Here is a 17,599-nt window from a genome sequence, read left to right as displayed (position 1 = left end):
GGGGCACTATCATCTCACAATGTCTAAAAGCAAAGTTGGTTTTTTTTTAAAGATATTTTTTGGGGCATTTTTAGCCTTTTTATTTGATAGGACGGACAAGCATGAAAGGGGGAGATAGAGAGGGAGTGACATGCAGCAAAGGGCCACAAACTGGAGTTGAACCCGGGCCGCTGCGTCAACAGCCTTGTACATGGGGCGCCTGCTCTACCACTAAGCCACCGACACCCCGTCTAAAAGCAAAGTTAAAAGAATATTACATTGTATAAACACTGGGGTGTTGATAATGGACAAAATAAATAACGTGATCATCACTGTATTATTTTTTATATATTATAATATTTGAAGAAGTATTAAAAAAATCTAAATCTAAAATCTCAAACAACAAAAAAGTTAACGTGGTGACTGTGGAAGAGTTTTATTAGAAACAACATTCTGTAATTGAAAAATGCATCTTTGCAGGATGACACATTGCTTGTTATTTGTTTAAAAATGAGAACCCTTACATTGGGCATATAAATAAAATGATAATGATAATTTTCTCTATACAGTTTTCCTTGTAAGAAACGTACCAAATATTTGATAAATGTTTGATATAATCAAACTAACCACACGCCTGTAGAGGGGGGGCGCTAATGTACCTTAAACTAGTTGCCACCCACTATTAAACAGAAGAAGTTAAAGAAGAAAAGGAAGTAGTAGAAGAATAAGACGACACCAGTCACAAAGCCAGTCATGGATGTATAAAGAGAACTGAAGCACCACAGTGTTGGAGGCTGGGCTCCATTCATTTCTATCTAAGTTGCTAGGTGGTGCATGGAGCCAAAAAGGGTCGACTTCCCGGGTATAAAATCATCCGGACCTTCCACACTGTTGGGCCCACAGAACAAGCACACTAAAAACTTTGCCTGCGAAGCGGCTAACTTACAGTTTTACGCTGCGCTAACTTGAATGGGATAAAATGATTTAATCTTGCAGCTCTTCTAGACTTTCATAGTGTTATCGTACCGAATGGATCAAATTCTGATAGTGAAACCAGTCATTTCACAGGTGCTGTGAGGCTCAAAAAAATATACAGACATCTCTTTCACAATGTAAGTCTATGGAAAAAGACTTTCTGGGTCTAATAGCATCATGTGAAGGTACCAGAAGTTGTAATTCCACAGTTTAGCCACTATGTAAAATTGGCCTGAAAGCCTGTCTCTGCTCTGTGCTAATTTGTACAGTGGCTAACATCATGAGGTTGCAACATTCAACACACTCATGAAGTTTTCTTTAGTATGTTTGTTTTGACCACTGAAAACATCACTGGGCTGCACCAAGATTGAATTCTCCACATAACGTTAGCTAGAGTAGCTGTTTAGCTACTTGTCTAATGCTAACTGTAAGTTAGCAAGTTAACGTCACTGACTTGAGGCTTTTTTATTAGAATAATATGACACAGCATCAACAAATGTGACTAAACATAACATGAATAAAACTTAAATATATTTCCTTGTTTGTTAACATGATTTCTGCCTGAATCATGTCAGATAAACATCATCATCAACCATGAATGAAATTTCATGCCATCAAATTCAGTCTTTTATTTTTGTTTTGATTGCAAAAAGGCACAAACTGCATACTGTGCAATATTTTTTTTCTCTTTATTTTGTTTATGTTGACAGCTAAAACACTTTCACATACTACTGACCAGAATTAAGTTGAGTGTTATTTGTCTATTTGTTGTTTAATTTGTTAATAATCATTCTGATTACAATTGTTTTGAATCTACCTCAGATTTGTGAGGTGTTTCACTGTTTGGCAAGTGTTTGTCACAGCCTGGCAACAACAAAAAAGTTCTAACCACAATTAACCCTGTGGTTTCTTCAACTGTCACTAAGGAGAAAAAATCTGCCTTTAAACTTGAAAGAAACAATGGTTACACATTGATGGTGATAATAATCTCTCTCTCTCTCTCTCTCTACATATATATATATATATACATATATCTTAGGGTTGCAACTGTATGAGACTTTCACATTACAATGACGGTCTCAGAAAATATCGCAGTTTCACGGAATTACAGTAATACTAAATTTATATTATTGTATAAGAATGACCCTCAAAGGAATGAAAATGGAAGGGTTATTTTTGGTTGAAACATCTTTACTACTATAAATTTTAAACTTAAAACCATTTTGTTAGATATGAATGATACTACTGAACTATCACCCAACCCTAACAGAGTTAGATCTATCAACTTAAGAGCTTCTTTTAATCACAAAAACAACAATGACAAAGTGTTTATCAAGTCAGCACATGCAGCAAATGGTTAGCCACACTATCTGCTCCAACACATAATTCCATCCCAGGCTAATCTATTGACCGAGATGATAAACAAAAAAATAACTCCTGTGAAAATAACCATCTCCAACTGAGTGGTTTGGGAATGGAGCCCCACCCTGTTTACAACACTGAGAACAAAAACAAACTCCCTCCAAGGAGCCCGGGCAAATGCAAGTCACACACTCCAACCAATATAGGCAAACAACAACAATGTCTGAAGATCTACTGGGAGAGCGGGCTATCAAACAGCAGCAGCCTGCGCACAAACAAGGTGTGCAACTCTGTATGTTTGAGGGAATTGGAGAGCGAGAGAGAGAGAGAGTGTCTGAGAGAGAAAGCGAGAGTTGGTGTGAAAGTGGAATTGAGTAGCAAACAAAGTCAAATACCACCCCCACCACCCCAGACTCAGGTCAACTGAATCATCAGGAGTCGGGGAAGATACCGTCACCACCTTCCATGAATAGCTCACAAAACCACATCAGTATGACTTCACCGTGGCAAAGCAAGTAGTTTGAGAACACTCTCCCTCAATATCCAGGGGACTCTGAATGAAGAGGTAATGAATCTCAGTTAACAAGGCCATTATCAGTGAAGGAACTACATCATCAGGGGGGACTCCAAATCCACGAGGCCCTTACATACACTGGCCTTTTATTGTTGCTATTAACCGCTCAGGTATACTGGTAACAATTGTACATGAGAAAAAAAAGGCACAAAGATAAAAGTACGGTGCTTCTGATCTCACACTGTACATCATAACAGTAAACAATGAAACTGTATAAGGGACACGGGGCCCAATTAGCCATCTCTGCTCTCCGCTGTCAAGTATTTAAACAGTCTGCAAGGATGATAATAGTAACCTGCATACTTTCATCTGTGATCCAGACTCATCAGCATGGTAGCACCTCTGCTGAAGCGCTGCACTGCATCTTGGGTAATTACTGCTTCCCAATTACCACCCAGCTGGTAAATATATATCAAATAAACAAGCAACAACCCGTCAATTAGGAGCACCCTTTCATAATGGGGGGTCCAAAAATGATGTTTTATGTACAGACTGAAGATAGCAGCGTAAAAACGGAGCATTCAACTTCAAAGTGAACTTGCATCAGTCAAGCGCGGTTACATCTGAACGTAACACTTTGTAAAATAATTGAATCACATGTGTTTTTGAGGCAATTAATACGAGCATCTAATTAAAGGTGTTTTAATTGCCAAGAGGGCAACATACACTACAGGAACAGTGTGGTTCCACTAAAAAAGGACTTAAAAATGAAACGTGGCCTTTTCTTCACAGACGAGTGGAGAGGGACAGTAACATTGTTGAATTCAAAGGCAAAGAGAACAGCTGCAGCAACAGTCTGTCAACAAAATTTGCATTGCTGCTCTCTCCTCATCTCCATTACTCTCTCCTGTCTCTCCTCAAGCCCACGGAGCTGCCGGCTTAGATCTGAGTACTCTGATGGCTTATCACATAGCGAGCAGCAGGCTAAGCCGGAGTGATGCGCCCAAAAGACATGATCAAAGCACACCAACTTTCCACCCGGCAATGATGATGGAAGAGCAGGCCCTGCCATGTTATGTTTCTTATTAGGCTGGGACTGCCAACGGAAAACACAGCCAAGAAGTCAAGCATGAGGCCCTTAAAGATGTGCTCCTGTAACCTTATTCTACATTACGCTGCCTACTAGAGTTAACAGGGTTTAAGTGATAGTCTGTGACATTTTCATATTAGTCAATTTGGGCTCTGCTACTCTCATTCTCACACTGATCTAACATAATGATTTAGCCCGATTAGGAAAGCTTTTAATTTGCAGCCCCACGCATCCTGTTTTGGACAGGTCTTTAAGGGGAACACCACCTGAATTAAGAATTCTAATATGTTATTTCCATGGCCCCGGAAAATTCAATCAGTATTTGTGAACATGAGCTATTCTCTCTCAAGGCCAGAAACCAGGGAAGTAAGTCACAATCTTGTGATGTCATAAATCCAGAGCTGCTCCATAGACAATAAGTGGGGGACTGATTTTGTGGGCCCACAGAATGATTATTTTCTTTTTATACCCAGATGAGCATTATTCTGTTGTAATGTTCTCAGTAACAGAAAACATACATACATATAGACCGAATCACAATGTTTTTTTACAATAACTTCTGGGTAGAAAATCCTCGAATCATGGCACAGCGAAAACATTGTCTAAATAAGTTAGATGTTAGCCACCTAAAACAGGCTCACCATCAATATCAGTTTAACTGTGCACTATATTAGAATATTTTCACCGCATTACCTCGCTGTCAGACAGCCTTTTCTGACGGCGAATTGAAGCCATTATATGAAAGCCACCAGACTCTGCTGACAAAAACAGTAATTGTACCTTGCTGAACACTGAATTGCCGGTCTGCTGTGGTATCTATTGATTAGTGTGTAAACTAAAGCAGAGCAAATATTCAAGTGTAGAGTACACTTACACTGATATCGATTCTTTTTGGGTAGCTAAAATATGTTTTGCTGCGGCCCCGTCCACAGCAGTGCATTGTTTAACTTCCGTACAGGTAGTTTTGGTTTATCAAAGATGCTAGCAGCGCAACACAGGACATAAAATAAGCACAGCAGAGACGTCAAATGATCAACCACATTGTTTGACTATTTATCTTTAAACGTTACAATAATGGCTGAAAATGCAAACAAAATAAACAAGTTTGCCAATTTCTCCACAATTTAAATTAATCTCCAGTTGTTAATCAGGAAGTGACTGATTTAAGCACAAGTGTCACGGTGATTCGGTCTACACTGAGAATATTCCCCTGGGTGCTCTTTAGGGCTGTCAACGAATATTCTAAATTCCAATTTAAATTCAAATTTGAAAAAAGCAATGGACCTTCGAATGTGAAAACTGATATTCGATTGTGGAGAAAAAATAAAAACACCACCGCAGCTGTCCTCTTTGCGAGTGGGCGCATCAGACGCACATTTCTCCACGCTGGTCGACAAGCGGTTCTCCCAGCTGTTGTCTCCGTCACCCGGCTTGACACATTCGCTCGCGGCTCGTGTAGAAAATAGACCAGACGCCAAAACGATTGCTGCAGGGCACGAGCTGGTCACAGTCTGGCGCTTCAAGGCTATTCGCAGGGCTTCCGCGGGAGGTGTGGCCACGGGTCAGAGAGGGGGGGGGCGAGCGAGAGGTCCACGGTTGTTTATAACGTAATGTTATAGATAATTGTTTTATGTGTTTTAATGTGTAGGTATGTAAATGTTTTCAAAGACGTTTATGTTGAAATAAAAATACTTACAAGTAGTTATGTTTCCTTGTATTAATACATATACAAGTATGTTTCCTTGTATTAGTTTGCCCTTATGTGGACATAATGCGGGAAAAAAAAAATTAGAATGGTTCGAACCTTTGAGTTATTTTTAGAAGGAATATTCGAACGTCATTTTTGAGCAATTTTGACAGCCCTAGTGCTCTTGGTGTCATCTGTCTTTACAAATCCATCCATCTATGGAGCAGTTCCAGACTTTATACTTCAAGACATCACAAACATTTTTTTACTTTATTAAACCAGTGGTTCCCAACCTTTTTCCTTAAGGGTCATCATTCCTATCATTGAACTGGTGACCCCTGAGTAAGTGACATAACTGATGGATATTTCACAATACTTAATGCATATTTATAACATTACAGAACAACTGATAAACTGTACAATTAACCCAAATAGTGAGCGCAATAACTGCAGGAAGTTGGTGTAAAATGAGAGGTTTGGATGAATTTTGTGAAAATGATTTCCTGTGAATGTCGCATCAGAGAGTTTTCCTGTTATTTGTAGCAACTTATATGATTCTCTGTCTGCATTATGTATTTCTGTTTTTGTTCGTTTGTTTTTAACAATCATACATATATAATAGGTATTTTGACAAATTCAGTGCTTTCTTCTCCCTGATGCTTTACTATTTTTTTATTAGCTTTTTGGTTGTTGTAGCTGTGTACTTTTCTGACGCAGGATGAGGCTGTTTAGCAAAGAGTGAAGGTTCTATAAATATAGCTTGTGTTCAGATGTTCACTTTTTTTTTAATATCTGTATCTTGAATAATAATCTGAAGTTTAAAAATAACTATTTGATTTGGTTTTGTTAACAGAAATGAATGAAATGCTGAGATAAAAGCCTAGAATATACATATTTTTAAAAGTTTTCTTACAACTTTTAAAATCAAAAAAGCATCATGACCCCTTGTGAAGCTTTGGCAGACCCTAATGGGGGTTGGGACCCTCAGGTTGGGAACCAGTGTCTTAGACCATAGGAATAACACGTATGAATTTTGAACAGGCGTAATTCCCCTCTGAGATCTCAACACTTTGGTGCATGTGAAAACTTTGATATTTCCAGCAGCAGTTTGGCATAAACAGAGGAACCTGTGAGATAACACAAGCAGCCACCACAACTGAACAGAAAAAGAGCAGCGTGCCACCACTAGAACCTTAACCGTCATAAACAGAGAAAATGTATCACAGATCTAACCGCAGTGTTTGCCTGAAAAGTGATTTCTGGCAACGGCAGCACAAAAATATCAATCCACATAACTTCAGTTGTGTGAAAAAAAATTGGTTTAACCTTTAGAAATTGCAAATTTACAGTGATGTTGCTTCTTAAACTATCACAAGTCTCACTCCCATTTTAGGTAAATATCACATCCCACATCAGTGAGGCCACCTTTTAAACATGAATACGACCATGTAAGTTTAGGAAAGCTTAATTTCAATATCATCTGCACCAGAAAACCAACAGTCACATTATTTTTCTCTTTTTCTGACTTCTCCAAAATTGCGAGGAAAGCAAAACTGCTTATTGAAAACTGTAATGACAGATAAAATCAAATGTTGTTAGGCTCTAGATGACTTTATGCTGTGTAAAGTTTTAGTAAGAACAGCAAATGGAAGCAAGAGGCATCTTTTGGAGCTGCGGGCTGCAAATCATACGCTGCTGTTCAAACATAAACTTATGAAAATACTGTGGAGATTCTGCCAGAGAAAGGAATCGCTTATAGTTTGTCTCCCTGGCATGATAAACCAAACAACACATGAGGTTATGTTAGAATAACTACACCCTCTCAGTGGAAACCTTCGTCAACACATACTTGATAGAAAATTCCCTAAAAATGAAATGATGTCATCCACCTGGCCATCGAAGCCACATCATAAACACACGCAGACTGACACACAGACTGGACAGCTGATAGAAACAGGTGCTGAGGTTTCGCCTGGCAGCTGAGCACAGCTTGTAGCATATGGCTGAGCCCCTCATGTCTGGATGAAAATGTTTGTAGCTTACCTGCATCATTCCCAAAACAGACAAGTGCTCTGTTATTAAAGAAACTCAGAATTTAAGTTGTTACATGCTAAGAGCCTCTTGCACTCACTCAAAATGAGGACAGGGAATTGCTGCGTACCCAAACTAAAACATCTGGTACTATATAAAGTGTTTTAAAAACAAAACAAAACAAAAAAAACAACAGAAAATTAGAGAAGAAACAAAAAAGAACGCTTGAACTTAAATAATTTTCTAAATTGACCGAGTTGGGTTTATTTTGTTTATTCAAATAGGCTAACGCATGAACACCTATGTCTGAGTGCGAAAGATATAAAAACATGATATGCATGGTGTCAAATGTCAATGCAAACCACACCGCAGCGTGAAGCCAACTCCATTGGATTTTTCATCTATTTGTCCCAAGTCTTTCTTTATCTTGATCGAGATGTGTCAACCGACAACACGCTCAGCTTTTACCTTCAGTATTCTCAAGTATCAAGTGAGTATTTGCAAAAACCTATATAACCTAGACTGAAATCAAGGGTAAAATATGTTGATATTATAAAATACTTATTATACCATAATTGTGAAAAGTCAATGTATGGGGAAAGGGACTGAGCAAAATAATTTTTTACAGGTACTACTGCAATATAACTTATTGATGTAGCAGATGCAAAATGATATGCAACCCATCTAGCCTAATACAAACTTCAGTACATATACAACACTTTACTTCATTATTTATTTAAAAAACCACAACTACTTTTATCTGGAACCAACACACCAAGAACTAATTCAATACACCAACTTTACATAAGACAATATAGATATTTTCTCACACAGGACACAGTCTGTATCCCAGTATTCCTGAGACACAACACCAGCAGTAAATTCATTTTGTAATACAACGTAATTGATTGTAGCAGCATGCAGACGATTTACATTTTTGTCAGCATCCCTCCCTTTATTAAGGACAGATGACTGTAGAAGACAGTAATTAATGGCTGCATGAGTTAATGGCTGTCCAGAGCATTTTGCAGTCTCCATAGAGACTGAGGAGCTGCACAGAGCACACCTGAAGCTGTCCACTCTCTGACCAATGGCCTTCCCTGGCATTGAGAACCGTCTGCCTGGGCACGCCACAGGGGCCGGGACACACTAACCTTTACCCTGGAAATATTGTTCTGCTTTCCTTTGTTATCATTTCCATTCATGTAATACAGCACTAATGAGCGCGCTGCACCACTCGTATTCATATTGCCAGTACTCTTCCCCCTTTTGTGTTGTGTGAATCAAACATGCAAAAATCACATGACAAATTCATTTACCAGAAAAGTCCCTTTATGCATCTGTCACTTGTCTCGCTTTGTGCAAAAGTGTTTCGAGTAACTGGTTTGAGGGCGTCTTGTATCTGAAATCAAATGAGGGGTGAAGCCAGCAAATAAATCACAAAGAAACAATACAGCAAATGCAGAACCTTATTCCCACACTGGACCGAAAATAACTCTCCTTATCATTCAGCTGCAAGCAAGGGTGCACAGTCAGTTTACAGCCCCTCCGTACCCAGCACAGGGTATTTCAGTGTGTGTTCACAAATACTGAGCCGTCAGATGAAAGAGAGGGCCGCTCCACTCAGGGATGGGAGTCCTCACGCTGAATGCACGAGTGACTGATTACTTTCTTACCAGTTGAACCTCAACTCTCTACAAAGAAGAGCCTGAGCCCCAGCCTGAAGAGGCCAAACTAGAAACAAGGGCTTTCCAAATAATACAAAATCACAGATCGGTGCGTTAAGGATCTTGCGTCATTACAATGCATGCAGCTGCTCTTCCTCAAATTTCAAGCGTTTTTACTTTCCCCCCTGCCAACTCAATTTATTCAGTACTAGTATGGAGCAGAGAAAGTACAGCCAGTCTGGTTTCTAGAAGCAGACGCGGGGGACGGCATTAGGTTGTTCCCATCCGAAACAGCAGTAGGCTGACTGTATGTAACAGCCGTGTCAAACGGCAGGCCTAGAAAAAGTTGCAAAGAAAGTTCATCCTGTGTTTTAAAACCTGGGTCAGCATTTGCGAAGGTCCATTTCTGCATAAGTGAGCACACAAACCCCAGTGCCTGTTCAAATAGTCTGCAGCTCTCTCTCAGGCAGCTCATGACAACAGCCCAGCAGCAGCACTGTTTGATCTCCAATGTTTTCCTTAATCTGGGTTGTCAAGGTTCGCTTGTTGGAGGCTGTTTACTTTACTTCTCCTACAAAAAAGTGTTTTTTTCCCCTCAGACAATGACTAATCCAAAGACCAAGAAGAAGGGAGCACTGCCAGCAATAGTTGTTAAAGCTGCAGTTTCCCTTTTGTAAATTTTCAGATGGTTTTAGTCCTGCTGTTGCCAGCTGCAGACTTACTGTAAAAAATATTAGGGTAATATTTCACTCTAGTGTGTATGCAGTTCACTCTTACTAGTCATACATAATCTGTTTTTTATATTTATAAAGCTATCATTTTCAACAGGAATACTAATTCTCTTTGACTTGCCAAATTACAAATAAATCAACATGGATTAACTACACAAGACATGTTTTTAATATGTACATATATATATTTAAAAGCTGCATGCAGTAAAATGCATGAGCATACTGGTTACCAGTGTGTAATACACCTGTTGTAAAATATACATTTCAACAGAAATAGACCTTAAATATGTATTGCTTTGCTTTGAATGTATTTCTGCAGGGCAAAATATTTTTGCTTCAGTACATTCCTTTGGACAGTGCATTAGGATAACATTTAATTTACACGTACATACTGTAGTTATAACAGGTTACTGTTAATTTAACAAAATGTAAACTCTATTTTTACAAGTGATAATACAGTGATATTCAATTTCAGCCTATTTACAGTTACGATAAATATCCAACTGTAAGCTGCACCACGTCTGACTTAATAAAACCACTTAGTTCAAACTTTGAGCCTCATACAGGTAAATAAAACGCCTTTAAAACTTTTAATGTCGAGGTGTAAGTTTAAGTTGCCACAGCTATAATTAAAGAACAATTCTCTAAACCCTTTGTGTGTCAGGAGAAGTGAACTATGAGGTGAATATCCGCTTTAAATGTATTGTGTGCAGACACACAGAAACAACAGCCTTTAACAGCTCCAGTGACGGACAGCTAAATAAAAGTCGAGCTGCCTGTTAGCTAAAGCTGTATTACAGCTATAATAACTATAGTTTAGTGCAGTTGTAAAGCCTTCCTCCGGTCTTTCGGAGTTTTGGAGGACAGCTAACACGTGGGGAAAGGCTCCCTCCCTGGTCTTACTCCAAAGAAATCACGGCACTCAAACTTCCCTTTCACCGTGTAAACTTAACAACTTTTACGGATGTATCCGTCACAGGTAGCGGTGTAATGAACTGTTAACGGCTATCGCTAACCAGCACTTTTCAACCAACTGTGGCTACAAAGGTGCATTTCCCCCCGGGGTCTCGTGAGTAGCCTCAACTAAGTTAGTAGCCCAACTTTCCAAAAAAAAAAAAGTAGAGGATACAACAGTCGTAGTTACAAACCTCACTCCTGTTACAGAGACGTTAAACTGCGCTACCGACCAGCCCACATGCTAATAACACAGGTGTTTGTTTAGTCCTTTATTTCGCTAATTGTAACAACTGTAGAAAACGGCAGCAAAAAAGCGAAGGCAAACTCCGTGTGTGTGTGTGAGTGTGTGTGTGAGTGCAGCATCAGCAGGTATCTAGACACGATACAAAGCTAATGTTAACATCATGATAATAGTGAAACTTACCAGAATGGAAAACGCTTTACAGCAGCTAACAGGCGCACGCGGAGGGTACCGATTTGCTAGTATGCGATAACGACCCCGTGCACGCGAGAGCTTGTGTACCGAGAACGCCTGCGACAACAAATCACACCGTAAACACCAACAAAATTTTTTACTCGGCCCGCCTTGATTGTTGGTGGCGAGGTGGGGGGACTAACTAAGTAACTTCACTACAGGGAGAAGGAGATCATCTTACCGAGGGCGTCGAGAAAGGAGCAAAATGTGGAGTTTCACACTCGCTGCCTGCCGGTCTGCCTCGCGGAGAAAGGCACGAGCTCCTCTCTTAATGTTGTTATTAGATTTTAACACGGCGAGCAAAGAAGGAGGAAAAAAAGGAAGAATCGCGGATTTGGATGTTGTTGTTTTGATGTCCCAAGTCCGTGACGTCATATCCACCTGCTTTGGTAAACAACGTTCATTGCATCGCAGATCCTTCATAGAAACATCATAGTCACAAGTACAATTCAGTAGCACTTAGTAGGTCCTTTCTACGGGGAAATGTAATGATATGCATTAGTTTTAGCTCAAAGTGTGACAGGAGAGAGGGGGCTGTCAGAAAAGCTAAAATGTCTAAGCTGACTAATTACAAGCGAGCCAGAATGAACTTATTATTATTTCAGAAAATTCTCCTGTCGTTTTTTTTCTTTCTTTCTCTTTTTGATCTGTGGTCCATCATAACTGTTCCACTGCAGAGAAATGAAATGCTTTGACATAATCATCAAAGATGTTTTAATCTCAACTGTGAGGAGTTTTAACTGTTCAAGGGGGTGGTATTATGGTTTTAAAAATGACAGTGTAGATAACCAGAGTGCAGGTTTTCTCACTTTGCTGTGGTTATATTCTCTGGCATGTGGGCCAGCTCTTCATAATATTTTGAAAGGGGACATGACTGCATCTAAATTTCAACAAAGTTATTAAGAATCTCTGCCTGGCATATTTTTTCTTTTTGTGGTTGAAAAGTTTGGCTCACTCCTAAACAGCCTTTCCTTCAACATGACTGTCACAAGAGGAGCAAAAACATTATGACAGTAATTAAAATCTCTGTCACTTGGCCCCTGAAGACGAGAATCATCACGGGCCAGTTCAACAGTCCAGTTAACACTCATTGTAAAGCAACATTAATTCAACCTCAAGAGAAAATATTTTAAGTCGTTTTTTTGTCCTTGATCAAGGTCTGAGAGGCACAGCTCATTTAGCTATAAACGACATTACATTTATCATGGCTGCATCTGGGAAGAAAGCTGCTGATGAACACGCTCAGAGAAGTCTGTTTCTTAGTAGAGAGCGCCACCCTCTGACCATACACCACCACAGGAAATATGACTAATATTTCCACAGAATAACCACTTATTCTGTAGTATTTTAAGGATTTAACTATATATTCTTAATCCTCTGTTGTATCATTATACCATTTCTTTCCAACATTTTACTGCAATGTTCATAAAGGGGAAGTACACCCTTTTTCAAAATGTATATATGTAATTACTGTGGTCTAAAACAGTCCCAACACACTGTAAACATGAACAGTCTCCCAAATCCAAAAAATAAGGTGCTTAAACCAAGGCAGCAATTATGAGGCTACACACTGGGGGTACACCCCCCTTTCCTCTCCCCAGTATATTGATTTAAAATATTTTTTAAAAGGTGCTATCCTATTACAGGCAGCTGCTGTCCAAAATATTCATTAACAAATGTAGTCATAATCATATATTAACTTAACAAATAGCCATTAGCCGATTATTACTACCAGTTCTTGTATTACAGTGTACTGCAGTTCTTGTCCAAGTGGTGTTGCCGTAGTCCAGCAGAACATGACTCACAGGCATACTCAGCTCACAGAAATGTCTTCATACATTACATTTGTCTGATAGCCACAACAAGTCTGAGTAACGTGTCACTCATGTTGCACTGCATATGTTATTTGTGTAGACAGTAGTAGCTTTCATTTATTGCATAATTATATAGTATACTGTGCGGCTGTACTTGCAGTGGTGTAGTGGAGGGTATACACAGTAATACGAGGTACACCAACCTCTTTTTTGTAAAGTTTGTAGTATACCCACCTATCAGGGGCGTAAATATAGACAGTACAGGCAGTGTGGTTGCACTGGGGCCTGTGGGATGAGGGGACCCTTGTGAATGAATCAGATTATTGCCTTGGAACTGCACCTGTGTTCAAAGAAGAACTCACATTAAATTAAAAATGGCACGGCTACATGAACCCCAAAATGCCAATCCATCTCCGTCATGATTTTCTTTTCTTTTCATTTTTGGTTAAAATAGTAAGTAGTAATCTATAACAAAATTATATTCTTGTTTTACATAAATAAATAATGTCAGTTTTTGATGTTTTTACGTCATATACAGGTATACAATGATAATTGTTGGATAACAAGTATGTTTATATTTTCTCATGTCAAGACTCTATGATCCTAGTGCTAGTTCGGGCACAAAAATCTGTCATGACTGACAAGCTGTGCATGTCTGCAAGTCCAGCGAGCAGTCATGCCTTTTAAACATAAAAGCAGCAGTAAGAAAAGACAAGAGAGACACAAACTCCCTAAATTAGATTCCTTTGGCTTCTTTATAAACAGTTGGCAAGGGTGTGTGTGTGTGTGTGTGCGTGCCTTATAACCAGTAACTAGCGTGCATCAGGGCCTGTCACAATAGCTTACACTGGGGCCCCTCGTAACTACATTCCACCACTGCCACCTATCAGCAAAAAAGCCATTTGAATATATAAAACAGCATACCCACTTCTTCCTTGGTAACCTACCCGTCTGCCTAGCACTACATTCATGGCATCAGCTACCACTACACCACTACATACTTTAAATTTTGATTTCTTTTCTGGGAGCTGAAGGGTGGAGATGGGGTGGGGTAAGCTACTAGCTAACACTGGTGCAATTACTTTTATTTGTGCACTGTCCCAATAAAACAAAGCAATAAATTAAATTTAAAACAAAAATATAATTTTCAAATTATGAATGTAGCTTATTATATCTTATGTTTTAGACACATTGCACTGTGTTGCAGGAGTTACTGTTACTGCCCAGGCACCAAACACAATATAAACAAATCTTAATTCATAGTGACAGTGACACAAAACTGAGGCCAAACAGGAAAACACTACATTACCTATTTCCTGTTACCTGCACTGTCACCTACTGAGAAAGGGTGTAATATGGTAGGTCTTTAAATGCATTTAAGGTTTAATTTATATTGTATGAACACAGTTTATATTTATAGTAATAATTAATTACATTAGCCTATATGCATGAAACAGTCATATATTACTAGAGCTTTTAAAATATATTTCTATAGTTTACCACAAAAGCATGTCCTCAGTCCCACAGCTCAAAGTTGGCAAGCTAAAAAAACTGTTACTCCCACTGTGAAGACTCAATATATTTCATAGCAGTCACACAGACATGCATCAGTCACTGCATGGCCTCCAACACAACCACAGTGTTGTGTTTAATGGCCTCAGGGCGCATGAAGCCACAGCAACACACAGATGTCCTCTGAGCCGTTCAACTGATAAGCTGCAGGGTTGAATTCAAACATGAATTGGAGCAACACACATTCACATACAGCCATAGCCAGACCTGGAGGAACTTTATAATTAAAAGCTGTGATTTTAGTATGAGTGTATGAAAACACAAAAGCAAGACACAAATTTCTTGACATGAAAGATTTTGCCTTTTGACACCTTTAGAGAAAATGACCTTTAAAATATTCTTATCTGGCTTCTGAATGTGTCTGTTCTACACAGCTGTGAATTTATAATGCCATTCTTCTTCTTCATGAAATGTTATCTCTTATGGCATAACATTATTCCCATTATATTCCTAACAGGATTTGCAGTTCTGCTATGATTTGTATACTGAGCCAGTCTTTCATAGGATTACTGCATTTTTTTTCTTTATAAGGTTGTAAACACAATTGTCTGGTGTAATTAATGAGAAAAATTCTAATGTAAGTACAGTTTTATGACGATGATCTAACACATGATCTGTCTAATTCTTCAGTGGCTTGATCTGCATGTCAATACTGGATCTATGAGCTCAGCGGAGACCAGCAGTCCTGTGTGTCTGGGCCTGAATTTATTATCGTGTTTTGTCGGTGTTGCGCCGGTGATGTGTTGTGTGGATTAAGGCTCTGACTGGATGGAGTGTAGTTACAAATTAATTGAGGATCACTATCAGTTACGTAACAGCCTCTCCACACATACGCGTGCACACAACAAAGTAATTAGCTTTCTGTTAATTAGGTAATTAAGCAAATGAATAGGAGCTCCTCTTGATTTCCAAAGGGGGAAGGATGGCTTTCATACGGTGTTTTTCACTTGCTGCTGGGGGCTGTAGCATTCAGCCCGTAATGAAAGGGAGAAGCTGTGCGGATAATGACCAGTAAAAAACTATCAAATGAGTGAGAGAAGAGACTAGAGCACATGATACCTTGTGCACCACTCTGCAGTTGTAGATATACTTAGGCCATTGATGGGGTGTGGTATTTTTTTCTTTTCCATTCATTGAACATTAAAAAAATAACAAATAAAGGTCTTTCTGTTTATTAAGCGTGAGATTAAAGGTTCTACCATTATTTTAATTCAAAATATATAGGCCAAACATGAAAATGTTATAATGGTGTGAACGTGTTTTTCATTGTTTATAGTGACCCTTTTAAGCATATATCATAAAATTACAAACACATTTTTTAGGTTTCTTGACAAGAAATTATTCCTAAATGTTATCATTTTTCATTGTCAATCTGTCACAAACTTGCATGTGTCCATTGTAGTGGACCAACACACTCTCTAAGGAATACTTGAAATGGACTCTAAACAATGCATTACATGGTGGAGGACAAGAAATGGGTCAAAATTACATGCTGGCAACACAAAAACAAATAAAGTATGATATTAAGAACAATTGCAGTTTGATTGTGAAATGGCCGCAGTTTGGTTAGGTTTAGGAAAAGGAAAATTCTTGCTAAGTTCTACAATACTAATAACTGCATATGGGAAATAAGTGACGAAATTTATGTGCTTCATGTACTTACGTAAAGTACTTTGCATAGTTAGCCTATGTAAAGTCGTTACGTAGACTTTCGGCTTCACACGTCTGTGACATAAACTTTAACATTTTGCGTATTTACGTAAAGTCTGTAATGTCATGAAACAACGCTGACTTTTGATTTAATGTCTGTGATGTACACTTACGTACTTTGCATAGTTATGTGAGGTACTTACGTAAAGTATTTCGTGTGGTTAAGTAAAGTCTGTTAAGTCACGTAACTACCTTAAAGGGAAATTTCGGTTTATTTCAACCTGTCTCCTATCATCCTAAATTTGTTTCAAGTGACTAGTGACATAAAAATAATAGTTAGCATGTTAGCCGTTAGCCTAGATACAGCCGGGGTGCATAGTAGCGTCAGACCTGTTAAAACGTAAGTGAACGGGCATACTTCAAGTGCAAAGTTAGTCCACTAAACAAGCTTTTTTTCCACAAAGACCACCTCATATCATTAGGATAAAAGTCAGAGAACATATAGAAAACGACATGTTAATTTGTTGTCTTACCTTACCGGTGTGCTGTTTACCATTTAGCTCTGCTTTCCAAAGCGCGGCCGAAATATATCCAGAAATAAATCCAGCCCAGCTGGATACTAACGTTACTCCAGGTGGAGGTGTCTCATCCTTGGTCACATCCAGACCTTGAAAATAAGGCTGCAACCGGTCCCATTCCTTGCAACAGAGGCATTCATCTTCTGTGGGCACTGGGGCACAGCATTCACAAGTACACCACCAATCTCCAGAGCTACGCAGCCTTGCAGCAGCCATTCCTCCTCTCTCGTCCTCTACCTGTTGCGCCTCTCTCTCTCTCCTCCTCCGCTCTCTCTCTCTCTCCTACCTGTACGATATGAGGCAGTCTTTGTGGAAAAAAAGCCTGAAGTAACGTTAGTATCCAGCTGGGCTTTGTCTAGAGCTCGCAAGATATATTTCAGCCACGCTTTGGAAAGCAGAGCTAAATGGTAAACAGCACACTGCTAAGGTAAGACAACAAATTAACATGTCGTTTTCTATATGTTCTCTGACTTTTATCCTAACGATATGAGGCGGTCTTTGTGGGAAAAAAAGCTTG

At 39.1% G+C, this 17,599-nt stretch overlaps 1 protein-coding gene across 8 annotated transcripts in view; it reads right to left on the bottom strand.

Moving 5' to 3' along the window:
• The window catches only part of foxp1b (forkhead box P1b), a 183,054-nt gene extending 171,122 nt beyond the window's left edge, over nucleotides 1-11,932 (bottom strand). For 4 of the 8 annotated variants that reach the window (XM_049587413.1, XM_049587421.1, XM_049587370.1 and 1 more), the window contains exon 1: nucleotides 11,418-11,639. The gene's annotated coding sequence lies outside the window, so the exon portion shown is untranslated. The other 4 variants (XM_049587345.1, XM_049587378.1, XM_049587353.1 and 1 more) reach the window with 3 other exon arrangements.
• Between the last annotated feature and the right edge of the window lie 5,667 nt (nucleotides 11,933-17,599).

The sequence above is a fragment of the Epinephelus fuscoguttatus genome, linkage group LG1, assembly GCF_011397635.1.
Source record: "Epinephelus fuscoguttatus linkage group LG1, E.fuscoguttatus.final_Chr_v1".
NCBI classification, from domain to species: domain Eukaryota; kingdom Metazoa; phylum Chordata; class Actinopteri; order Perciformes; family Serranidae; genus Epinephelus; species Epinephelus fuscoguttatus.
The sequence above is the reverse complement of the archived record's forward strand: the minus strand, read 5'-3'. Positions and strand labels throughout refer to the sequence as shown.